The sequence below is a fragment of the Carcharhinus amblyrhynchos genome, chromosome 4 (genome assembly GCF_965287045.1).
Source record: "Carcharhinus amblyrhynchos chromosome 4, sCarAmb.v2.hapA, whole genome shotgun sequence".
In the NCBI taxonomy this organism is placed as follows: domain Eukaryota; kingdom Metazoa; phylum Chordata; class Chondrichthyes; order Carcharhiniformes; family Carcharhinidae; genus Carcharhinus; species Carcharhinus amblyrhynchos.
In genome coordinates, this window is record NC_137327.1 from 123,863,040 (window position 1) to 123,876,378 (window position 13,339).

The window sequence follows — 13,339 nt, forward strand, 5'->3', positions numbered from 1 at the left end:
TTCATGCCATCCTAGCCATGAATAGCAGCCTCCCTCGACTTCTCTACAATTAATCCTTCATGCCCTTCAAAATGGAAAGCTTTGTCTGCTTCCCATCTGGGGGGGTGAGGGAAGAAGAGAGAAAGGGGAGGTGGTTTGGTGGGGGGAGTTCATGATCCAGAAATGGAAGCCACCTCCGGACTCTTACCTGCTAAGCCTCAAACCCAGATCCTGGATTTTCCTACCTGAAAAGAGCCACCTCATATAGAAATATAAGATTACAAAGCAACCAGAAAAGATACATTCAGAACATCACTTCAAACCAAATTCAAAGACTACACAAAGAGAGCAAGTGGTTTCAAGATAAATGGAGGGTGGAGATGTTTAGGTGAATTGAGTCATGCTAAATTTCCCCTCAGTGTCCCTGTAACCCACATATTTATCCTACTGATCTCTGAGAGAGATCAGTAGGGTAAATAAGAACATAAATATGTGGGTTACAGGGATAGGGCCTGAGTAAGGTAGAGCCATAGAGGGTTACAGCACGGAAACAGGCCCTTCAGCCCAAATTGTCCATGCCGATCAGTTTTTACCACAAAGCTAGTCCCAATTGCCCACGTTTGACCCATTTCCATCTGTACCCATCTAATCCATTTAACTGCCTAAATGCTTTTTAAAAGATAAAATTTTACCCACCTCTACGACTGCCTCTGCCAGTGTTCCAGACACTCACCACCCTCTGTGTGAAAAAATTGCCCCTCTGAACCCTTTTGTACTCTTACCTCTCACTTAAACCTATGCCCTCTAGTTTTAGACTCCCCTACCTTTGGGAAAAGATGTTGACTATCTAGCTGATCTATGCCCCTCATTATTTTATAGACTTCTATAAGATTACCCCTAAACTTCCTAGGCTCGAAGGAAAAGAGTCCCAGTCTATCCAGCCTCTCCTTATAACTCAAACTATCAAGTCCGTCTCCTTGTCCAAGAGACCCTGCCAAGGCCTGGCACTATACTGCCTCTTTGGATCAGCAGGTACCTGCGATGCACTATTACAGCTGCTGTCAACATAATAGCCTTCTGCTGGCATTTAATATTCTGTGTAAATAGCACAGGTCACAAGCTGGCCTGACCCCAGCATAAATTGACCCAGAGATTTACGGATTATTGTGTGTTTATGTTAGATGTATTTCTGGTATTCAAAGTAGGATTTAAAGTCCGTTATGACCCATGTAACTGTCTAAATGCTTTTTAAAAGACAAAATTTTACCCACCTCTACTACTGCCTCTGGCAGCTCGTTCCAGACACTCACCACCCTCTGAGTGAAAAAAATGCCCCTCTGGACACTTTTGTATTTCCCCCCCTCTCATCTTTGATTTGATTTGATTTATTATTGTCACATGTATCAGCATTAAGTATTGTTTCTTATGTGCTATACAGTTAGAATATACTGTTCATAGAGAAGGAAATGAGAGAGTGCAGAATGTAGTGTTACAGTCATAGCTAGGGTGTAGAGAAAGATCAACTTATTGTGAGGTAAGTCCATTCAAAAGTCTGACAGCAGCAGGAAAGAAGCTGCTCTTGAGTCGGTTGGTGCGTGGCCTCAGACTTTTGTATCTTTTTCCTGACAGAAGAAGGGGGAAGAGAAAATATCTGGGGTGCATTGTGTCCTTAATTATGCTGGCTGCTTTGCCAAGACAGCAGGAATTGTAGCTAGAGTCAGTGGATGGGAGGCTGGTTTGCATGATGGATTAGGCTACATTCATGACCTTTTGTAGTTCCTTGCGGTCTTGGGCAGAGCAGGAGCCATACCAAGCTGTGATACAACCAGAAAGAATGCTTCCTATGGTGCATCTATAAAAGTTGGTGAGAGTCGAAGCTGACATGCAAAATTTCCTTAGTCTTCTGAGAAATTAAAGGTGCTGGTAGGCTTTCTTAACTATAATGTCAGCATGGGGGGACCAGAACAGGTTGTTGGTGATCTGGATGCCTAAAAACCTGAAGCTCTCGACCCTTTCTACTCGCGTCCATTGATGTAGATGGGGGTATGTTCTCCTTTACGCTTCCTGAAGTCGATGACAATCTCCTTCATTTTGTTGAAGTTGAGGGAGAAATTATTGTCACTGCACTAGTTCACCAGATTCTCTATTCTCTATCTTAAGCTTATGCCCTCTGGTTTTAGACTCCTAAACCTTTGGGAAAAAAATATTGACCACCTACCTTATCTACATCCCTCATTATTTTGTGGACCTCTATAAGTTCACCCCTAAACTTCCTACACTCCAGGGGAAAAAAAGGTCCCAGTCTATCCAGTCTCTCCTTATAACTCAAACCATCAAGTCCCGGTAGCATCTTAGCAAATCTTTTCTGCACTTTTCTAATTTTTTTAATAGCAAGATGCTGTCAGAGACTTAGTACAGATTTGATGTCTGAATAGCCTCCTTCTGTACTGTGAAGATTCTATGATTCTATGATTATTTAACTCACAACCACTGATCAAAGTATGGATAGTTTTCCAGATAGTGAGGCTGAGCACCCAGACATATTTTTAGGGAGAGCTGGAGCATAGTTGCGATGTCACTGAACTAGCAACCCAAAGGCCTCAGGTGATATGGGTTCAAATGTCACCTTGGCAGCAGCTGGGACTTAAAATTCAGTTCATAATTCTGGAATTGAGTGTCAGCAATGATGACCATGAAACTATCATTGATTATAAGGTCCTACAGGGAAGGAAGTCTGCCATCCTTACCAGGTCTGGCCTAGATGTGACTCCTGACCCGGAGCTGTGTGGGTGATTCTGAATTGCTCTCTGAAATGGCCTCGCAGGCCCCACAGTCCAAGGGAGTTAAGGATGGACAACCAATGCTGGCCTTGTCAGTGAGGTTCACATCCAATGAATACAGAGATGAAAATTATCGTTAAGATACAGTTGGGTATTATAATAGGGGAATTTTAGAGTCTCGCGAGATGGGTGAATTTAGATAGCCTGAATTTATAAAAAATCATATCTGGGATGTGGGCATCTCTGGCGAGGTCAGCATTTGTTGCCCATCTCCTATTGCCCTTCAGAAGGGGGTGGCGGACCACCTTCTTGAGCTGAACCTGCGTGTTTAGCAGCGATTTGAGATTGTAGGTTTGGCTGATAACCTGAGGTTGTTTTTTCTTGAAAGGCGGAGAGGTGGCAAGATTTGTACATCTGTTTTTGGCTGCACATCACACAGAAAAATGAGAGATTGTTATCTTGAAATAAAGCGCCAATCAATGAGTACAGTAATGTGCCTACTAACATGAGTCATGTCTGTATCTTCTAAAGACACAGTTTCACGAGTGATTTGCAATCTTTTGCTCAAGTTTGGAATCTCTCATGCCACAAGAAAGGAACAGGGCAAAGTAAAATCAACAGGAAATTGAGTGGACGCAGCACAGGTTATTTTAGATGGCAGTCAAAGAAACACAGGCACTTTGCTAAGCAGTGTGCATATACTGCCAACTGCTCACTGCAATGCCATTTGCTTTCAAAGGCATTCTTTTCTAGTTGTTCTCACACCTATCATCATTTTTTCTGATACCCTGTGCTTTCGTGACAAGACATTTTTTCTTGCAGCAGTTGTGTCATGCGGCGTCAACTCAGTATAAAATTCAAGGCACAAAGAAAGGAAGAGAGGGGGGAGACTGAAAGCCAGATGGTTGTTGCAAGAGGGAATTCAGAGATGATGGAAAACCTTCATCTATAAAAATCCTTCTGTATTGTCAACATCTCCCGACCTTCAGCCCATGCACTTGGGAATGTACTGCCGGAAGATAGCAGACATTTGCAGAATTTACAAGATAACGGCATCAGCCACTCTTCCTCACCATCAGCTATGGCCTTGAAAATTAGGACCCCTCCCCTGCCCTCACCCGGTCCCCACCCACCCCCTCTTTGATTTCTAAGACTCAAAGCAACGCGACCGATTTCTAATCAACAAGCCCTTGGGCACACCGGTTAGCACTGCTGCATCACAGGGTCAGGAACCCGACTACAATTCATGGCTTGGGGCACTGTCTGTGCGGAGTCTGCACGTCCTCCCCACGTCGGCGTGAGTTTCCTCCAAGTGCTCCGGTACATTGTCCATGCTACACTTACCCTCAGTGGACCTGAACAGGCGCCGGAGCGCGGCGACAAGGGGATTTTCACAGTAACTTCATTGCAGCGTTAATGTAAGAACATAAGAACATAAGAAATAGGAGCAGGAGTAGGCCATCTAGCCCTCCGAGCCTGCCCCGCCATTCAATAAGATCATGGCTGATCTGAAGCGGCTCAGTTCCACTCAGTTCCACTGTAAGCCTACTTGTGAAACCAATAAATAAACTCAAAACTTTAAATATCGCTTTCCCCTATTTTAACAGAGGTTTTCATCTTGTTCAGGCTCATGCTCCAACTGAGATACCTGGGAGAGGAAGGTGAGACAGAAATGTTAACTGTTCAGTCGCTCATACCCAGCAACGTAATCCCAGTACTTTTATTTAGTGTCAATCTTTCACTTTGTCAGACAAACTATTGTTCCGATTTCCTTTGGAGCAATTGTCAGTGGAATACAAGTTATTTTCTACAAAATGCAGTTTATTTTTAACATGATGTGACATTATAGGATGGTTAGTTTCATTGGATAATTTGAGGCAAGCTGCAGCGATTGTTTGTCTATCAAGATGATTTTTAAGAAAGTAGATAAAACTGTATCTCATTTCAGTTTAGCGCTACAGGTCCCAATTTTCAATTGCTTTTGATGCATGTGTCCCTTAAGTATCTCAGTACCTCCATTTTAATAGGCAGATACATTTTAAGGGCGGCACGGTAGCACAATGGTTAGCGTTGCTACCTCACCGCACCAGGGATCTGTGCTCGATTCCCAGTTTGGGTGACCGTCTGTGCATGTTCTCCCCATGTCTGCATGGGTTTCCTCCAGGTGCTTTGGTTTCCTCCCACATTCTGAAAGACGTGCTGATTAGATGCATTAACCTGAACAGGTGGTGGAGTGTGGCGACTAGGGGAATTTCACAGTAACTTCATTGCAGTGTTAATGTAAGCCTTACTTGTGACTAAGAAATAAATAAAAACCTCTAGAGGCATAATTTGGTTATGTTGAGGCTGGGACAGAATAATCAATGAATCTTAGCAAGTATGAATTTTTTTTCAGATTGTGTTGTTAAAGATAGAAGGGGTCTAAGTGGACAGCTGGACTATCACACTTAGCCTCAATGGAGAGAATTTATTGAGACCCATAAGTGAGTGCAAGGGATGAAAAATTAGAAGACAGCCATCTTGACGGAGGGCTATCACCTTAATTTGATAGTCTTAAGTCTGGTACTTCAATAATATCTAAAAGGCCTATTAGGAAAGCCTTACTCTTCTTTCTGTCAAAAAATGTGCCCAAACAGAGGTCTTTAAGATTATGAAGACGTTTGATAGATGGACATATAGAAGGAGAGATAGGAAATTGAAAACCAGGGGTCATAAATATAAGACAGGCATCAATATATCCAACAGGGAATTCAGTAGAAACCTCTTTACTCAGAGAGGAGTGCGAATGTGGAACTTGTCATCATAGGAGGTGAATGGATGCATTTTTATTTATTTGCTCAAGGGATCTGGGCCAGTATTTAATGTCTCCATTTCAGAGGACAGTTGAGACTCAACATTGCTGTGGATCTGGAGTCATGTGTAGGCCAGACCAGGTAAGGATGGCAGATTTCCTTCCCAAAAGGACATGGGTGAAAAAATGGCTTTTTGCAACTAATCAACATGGTCTCCATTAGACTTTTAATTCTAGATTTTATTTAATTCAAATTTTACCATCCGCTGTGGTAGGATTTGAACCTGGGTCCCTGGATATTGTCCTGGCTCCCTGATCTAGGGACATTACCACTGTGCCATTGTCTCTCCAGTTAAGTGGAAGCTTGATAAGCACTTGAAGGAAAAAGGAAAGAATCTGCTGATAGGATGAGATAAAGGAGGGTGAAGGAGATTCTTGTGACAAATAAACACTGAGATAAGGCTGCATACCCTGTATCTGTGCTGTACGTTCTATGTATTATATGTATTTGGATCTGTACATTAGATTTGCCTTTGAGTAGAGTGGGGTGCTTGGAAAATCTGTATAGAGGACGATCTGTTGGCTCCTGCAGGGACCACTGGTTTAGAACCCAGTGTCTCTGATTTTCCATTATCAGTTCTAATGGATGGTATCACAATATTTGCAACATCCTCAAATGCCTTGCAGTTGGGAAGTGGATGTTCCCCTTCTAAAAGTAAAAGTAAAAGTGAAGTTTATTTATTAGTCAAAAGTAGGCTTACATTAACACTGCAATGAAGTTGGGGGTAGGGTGTTAGCGTGGATAGAGGATTGGTTGTCAAATAGGAGGCAGAGAGTGGGGGTCAATGGGTGCTATTCGGATTGGCGGATGGTGACTAGTGGAGTGCCCCAGGGGTCGGTGCTGGGGCCTCAGCTATTTACCATTTATATAGATGATCTGGAGGAGGGAACCGAGTGTAGGGTGTCGAAATTTGCTGATGACACCAAGATTGGTGGAACGGCAAATTGTGCGGAGGGTGTGGAGAGTCTACAGAAGGATCTAGATAGGCTGGGCGAATGGGCCAGGAAATGGCAAATGGAATTTAATGTTGGCAAGTGCGAGGTGGTCCACTTTGGTAGGAATAATGGTAGGAAGGATTATTACTTACGTGGCGAAAAACTGCAGCAGGTGACGGTGCAGAGGGACCTCGGGGTCCTTGTGCATGAGTCGCAAAAACCCAGCTTGCAGGTGCAGCAGGTGGCCAGGAAGGCGAATGGGATATTGGCCTTCATAGCGAGGGGGATTGAATATAAAAGTAGGGAGGTCTTGCTGCAGCTGTATAGGGCATTGGTGAGGCCGCAGCTGGAGTACTGTGTGCAGTTTTGGGCGCCGTACTTACGCAAGGATATTTTGGCCTTGGAGGGAATGCAGAGGAGGTTTACTAGGCTGATACCGGAGTTGAGGGGATTGAGCTATGAGGAGAGGCTGAATAAACTAGGCTTGTACTCGTTAGAGTTTAGAAGAATGAGGGGAGATCTCATTGAGACGTATAAGATGATGAATGAGATGAATAGGATAGAGGTGGAGAGACTCTTCCTGCTCAGAAAGGATAGTAGGACTAGGGGGCACAGCCTCAAGATAAAGGGGGGGCAGTTTAGAACGGAGTTGAGGAGGAACTTCTTCACTCAAAGGGTGGTGAATCTCTGGAATTCTCTGCCCGTTGAAGTGGTGGAGGCTACCTCGCTAAATATTTTTAAGACGCGGGTTGATGAGTTTTTGATAAGAGAGGGGATTAAGGGTTATGGGGAGAGGGCAGGAATGTGGAACTGAGACACGACAGATCAGCCATGATCTTATTGAATGGCTGGGCAGGCCCGAAGGGCTAGATGGCCTACTCCTGCTCCTATTTCTTATGTTCTTATGTTCTTAAGTTACTATGAAAATCCCCTAGTTGCCACACTCTAGCCGAAGCCTGTTTGGGTACAGTGAAGGAGAATTTCAGCACAGTCAATTCGCCTAATCTGCACAACTTTGGACAGTGGGAGGGAACCGGGCACCTGGTGGAAACCCACGCAGACACGGGGAGAATGTCCAAACTCCACACAAATAGTGACCCAAGCCAGGAATTGAACCTGGGTTCCTGGCACTGTGAGGCAGCAGTGTTAACTGCGTGGGAGTCAGTGCTATAATCAAAGCCAACCAATGAATAGATGCAATGAGGTGATTGCCGATGATGCCCTAATTCTGTGTTAGTGCAGATCTCAGTCACTCATTTAAGTCTCAAAGCACTGGGGAGCAGAACCCACACCCTTTCAGAATGACTGTGCAGACCTGGGACTGAACTTAGAGTCACTTGTTATTAGTTATTGGCCTTTAGAATGTAATAGTATTTGAAACATATTTTTAAAAATAACTGGCTTTGATTTACCTCCCAGTGACAGATATAATGTATTCCTGCATCAGCGAAAGAGCAATACAGCTGATTTGGTTGTTCGGCCTGGAACTATCTGATTCCTTGAGATTGGTGCCGCAGTGTAGTCCAGATGCACTATCTCCACTTGCAGCACTGGGAGTCTATTACTCAGACAAAAAGCTTCTTATCTTTCTCTCTTTATTGAAAACAAAATAGCAAAAGAAAGTGTTTAGAAGTTTTCTATTTGTCACAAAGTATTTTACGACCAAGTCAGTAGCCCTTTTTCAATGTCAGCTCAGTTTTAATGGAGGAAATGTGGCAGTTAATTTGTGCGCCATAAGGTTCGCAATGTGTGATAATGACCAGATTTTTGTGATGGTCAGCCAGTAACCAGGATGCTAGGGAGAACTCCCTTGTTCTTCTTCTAAATAGTTCTATGAGATGTTTTGCATCTACCCAAGTGCATGCAATTTGATATTTTATCCAGAAGATGTGTGGCAGCTCCTCAGCAATGCTGACATGCAGTACTGGTAGATGAATTAAGTCTTTTGCCTAATGGTTTTCTAATGTTAAATACTTGTCTTCCAATCTCACTGAGCATAATGTCCGGATTCATGCACAGTGCAGCAAGCAGGTGAAGCTGCATAGTGCATACAGTGAGAACAAAGGTCAAAGAAAATTACAGCACAGGGACAGGCCCTTTGGCCTTCCAAGCCTGCACCGACCACGCTGCCCTTCTGAACTAAAACTCCTTACCCTTCCTCTATTCCCATCTGATTCATGTATTTGTCAAGACGTCCCTTAAAAGTCATTATTGCACTACCTCCCCCAGCAACGATTTCCAGGCACCCAGCACCCTCTGTGTAAAAAACTTGCCTCGTACCTCACGTTTAAACCTTGTCCCTCGCACCTTAAACCTATGCCCCCTGGTCATTGATTCTTCCACCCTGGGAAAAAACTTCTGACTATCCACTCTGTTCATTCCCCTCGTAATCTTGTAGACTTCTATCAGGTCACCCCTCAACCTCCATCATTCCAATGAGAACAAACCAAGTTTCTCCAACCAGTAGTGTCCCTGTCTCTGAGCCAGAAGTTCCAGGTTCAAGGCCTCCTCTGGGACATGATGACTATGTAAGATGTGTCCATAATGTGTTAAACAGGGTAACTATCAACCTATATATCCTTCCAATGTTCTCATGGCAGGTAGTGTTCTCCTGGTCAATCATGCTTAATGTGAAGTGATACCTCTCAAACTATAGCCACAGGCAAGTGACTTGTTCCAGGAAATACCGGCTATGGAAACCTCATGTATGTCAAAGTGTAGGAAGAAAGTTGAGAAGAAGACTGATTGTGCTTAATAATGAACATAGTTTAGGTCACCATCTTAGATGGCAAATAGGCATTGAAATATTTTGCATGTTGTAATGAGCTCCGTAGGTCCCATTTAGACGATTCTGTCTAGGAATTGCGTTGGGTGCGATTTTCCTTCCCCTCCATAGTATGTTGGGTGGTGGTGGGAGGCAGTGCCTCATTCACTAGTGGCTGGATCTTATGATCCCACTGTTGTCAAAGGGATTTTTTGTTGAATGCACCCTCACTGCTGGGAAACCTGTGGTAGGGGTGAACCGTGGGCAGGACTGTAAGATCCTGCTGGCGTAAACGGTAGCAAGATTTTGACAATTGTCTTCAAAACCTTTCTTTTATTCACTCATAGGGCATTTGCGTCATTGGCTGGCCAGCACTTATTGCCCATCCTTAGTCGCCCTTGGAATTGAATGGTTTGCTAGGCCGTTTCAGAGGGCAAATGAGAATCAACCACATTGCTGTGGCTCTGGAGTCACATGTAGGCCAGAAGAGATAAGGATGGCAGATTTCCTTCCCTAAAGGAACATTAGTGAACCAGATGGGTTTCTCTGACAAATGACAGTGGTTTCATGGTCATCGGTAGATTCTCATTTCCTGATTTTTTTTTGTTGAATTCAAATTTCACCACCTGCCATGGTGGGATTCGAACCCGGGTCCCTAGAACATTAGTTGAGTTTCTGGATTAATAGTCTAGTCATCATAACACTATACCATTGCCTGTGAAACAGTTGTGCATGCTCAAATTTACCATAGAATATTGCAAACTGTAGTTACACAATTCTCAACCGTTGGAAAATAAGGCCTCTAGTTGAAGCCTGTTGCAGGAATTTGAGATCAGGAGGTCTGAACTGGAGCTTAGAGCCACGCCGAAAAGCATTTGTAATTGGTGTGCCACTCCTGCATGAATGAAATGCGAAAGGAAAGGCACTCACTGCCGTACAAGTACTCACTTTCCTCTGAAGAATATCCCCTCCATTCACTGCCTTTGGACTTGGTCATGATAAGGTATTGAATATAAAGACACTAAGGCTAGTCACATACCTTGGATATAATATGGGGAGAGCAAGTCAGCTGAGTACATAAGACAAGTTCATAAGAATGAAAGACTCTAATTTGGAATATTAGACCCAACAAGTCAGTGCCAAATAATGCTATTTCCAGCCCTTAATAATTGTGAAAATCCCTTTGTACTTCAAAAAAAAAACCGAGGAGCAGGCTCTTATCAGTCTGCTGTTCGTGATTCAACTCATTCTGAGCGTTGCATTAAAATCAGGTTGAAAATACCCCAGGTGCTGTCTTGGCGATTGCTTTTTGGTGCAGGCATAAAGCATTAGCAGTGTGGGAGTACATGTTGTGCATTTCAAATGATTATACAGACGTCATTGGAAACCGGGTAACGTGTCCACTGGCAGAGTCAATCATGCAGAATTGACAGTCATGTAGACAGCTGTGGGAAGAGGTGATGTAAAATAACTGTATCCAAGCAACACGGCATTTAGTCAGCAGGGATGACTAACAGTACATCTCTGCTTAAATGAATGAATCCTATATAGAGATATCTATATATATCCCCAATATTTATATATCTTAAGCATTTTATCAATAGACGCTTGTGTTTTTTTTTGTTGTTGAAGATATTACACAGGACATGGGAGGGAGATGCTTCAGGCTGTCGGAACATGTCACAGTTATATTAATTAGCCTTCATTCCTACTGGGTTGATTTTTTTTGTATGTAAGCCAGATAACACATGCTGTTGGGTACCTCAGAAATTCCTGACTGGAATCGGGTTGCTTTTATGGAATTTCATACTCGTTACAATGCTTCCGGCTCTAAGAGCCAGCCTTGTGTCGGTGCAGACTCGCAGGAGCCAGCTGGAGAAAACACAAGGACATCACTGAGAAAAGCAGATTGTTTTTTCAAGCAATGAACAGCATGTTCTTGTCGTGACAACTCTGAGCTAAAGAGCGATAAAAAAAAACACAGCACTTTGAAAGCTGCAACAGTGCAGATGTGTTAACCACCCCAGCTGTTAGCTTTTGAAGTCCGTAACTACTTAAGATTAGAGTCACATCTCTTGTACCTTTTGCAAAAAAAAAGCGGGTCTCAATTCTCTCAGAAACATTTTTCAGGTTGCTCGATTTCTATCTACTGCACTAACCACACCCCTCCACCGTCCATATCTCAACCCCCCCTCCCCGCCAACCACTGCATCCCCCCCCATCCCCCCCTCCCGTCACAGCTCAATGTAGCATAGGGCTTTTACAACCCATTGGAAATCTGCCAAACTGAAACTAGCAAGATATGCAGACGGAGACTTGTTGCCAGATTTTTTAACAAAACAGTTCAGAATGGTGTGGGAGGGTTACAGGCCCCCGAGTCCCATGGCTCGTGTGTTTAAATCTTCCTCGGCTGACACTCAAAGGCACCTGCGTTGACGAGGTGAGTATTGCCTAGTTTCTGGTGGGGTCGTGGATGGAATGACGGGAGCTGTACACTGGGCTGTGCGCTGGACCAGAGGGGGTGGGTGGTGTGGGGCTGTGGTGAAGGCAAGTATTGGCAAGTGGAGCTGGAAGGTAAACTTACCATCCCTGGCTGGACAGATTCCCAGAGATTTCCTCACATGACCCCCTAGTCTCCGACCTCTCCACCCAGTGATATGCCGGGGAAGGGGGGAAGGAAATAAGGGATGCACATGATTCCAGAATTGGAGGGAATTTGTTGGAGTTTGTTTTATAGGACATTGGGTGAGACCACATTTGAAACACGTGCAGTTCAGATCTTCTTGCCCTCATGAAGGACAAATTTTTGCCCTGGGCAAGTGCAAGAAGGGATCTTCACTCAAAAGCTTGTGAATCTTTGGGATTTTCTCCCACAGCCAGCTTCAGATGCTCGATCACTGAAAGTGTACAAGATGGAAGTTGATAGATTTTTGGTTACTAAGGGAAACTGAGTTAGTGTGGAAAATTGGAGTAAGGCGGAAGATCTGCCATGATCTTGTTAAAAGACTTGAGGACTTATTTCGATATCTTGGTTATTCCCCGGCCAACACCTGAATGTAGATGACCTGATCACATTGCTCTTTGTGGGAGCTTGCTGTCTACAAATTTGCTGCCGTATTTTCAACATTACAGTGGTGACTACATTTCAAAAGCACTTAATCATTGACTATGTTAAACTCTGGGGCATTTTGATCATGTGGAAGGTGCTATATAAATGAAGGTTTGTTTGTTCTTTTTATCTCCTCTAAATAGCAATGTTTCCCTTCCAAATGATAAACTCAGAGAGAGAACTAAGCTCTTATGACTTACTGCCACACTTACCCAGTGTGAGATGGGACAGATGGGCATTGCCTCATGTCTGCATATGCCCCTACTATTTTCATAATTGATCTGAGAAGTGTATTAAATTTAAAACCATTGACATTTTGTAAGGTAAAAATAGCAAATGAGTCAGTTCAAGTTTTTTAAATCCTTTATATACCAACCAGCTGTCTCAATGTCCTGGGTCATTTGCACTGGAAGTAATAGTCTTAGATGTACATCAATACTGTGGTGGACCCAATTTCTCAGAAATAAGGAGTTTAAGCAGGCTGTTGTTATTTTGTAGTGATGTCTATGCAGTCAAATCATAGAATGATAGAATCCCTACAGTGCAGAAAGAGACCATTTGGCCCATCAAACCTGCACCGACAACAATCCCACCCAGGCCCTACCCCGTAACCCCACGTAGTTACCCTGCTAATTCCCCTGACACTAAGGGACAATTCAGCAAGGCCAATCAGCCTAACTCGCACATCTTTGCAGTGTGGGAGGAAACCAGAGCACCCGCAGGAAACCCACACAGACACAGGGAGAAAGAATGTGCAGACTCCAAACAGACAGTAAGCCGAGGCCAGAATTGAATCTGGGTTTCTGGCGCAGTGAGGCAGTAGCGCCCAAGTACTGAGGCTGATGAGGAGGAACTTCTTCACTCAAAGGGTGGTGAATCTCTGGAATTCTCTGCCCGTTGAAGTGGTGGAGGCTGCTTCG

The 13,339-nt window shown here is 43.8% G+C and overlaps 1 protein-coding gene across 2 annotated transcripts in view; it reads left to right on the plus strand.

The window, feature by feature from the left end:
* The window catches only part of aff2 (AF4/FMR2 family, member 2), a 473,840-nt gene that overhangs the window by 272,982 nt on the left and 187,519 nt on the right, over positions 1-13,339 (plus strand). The window lies entirely within an intron of this gene.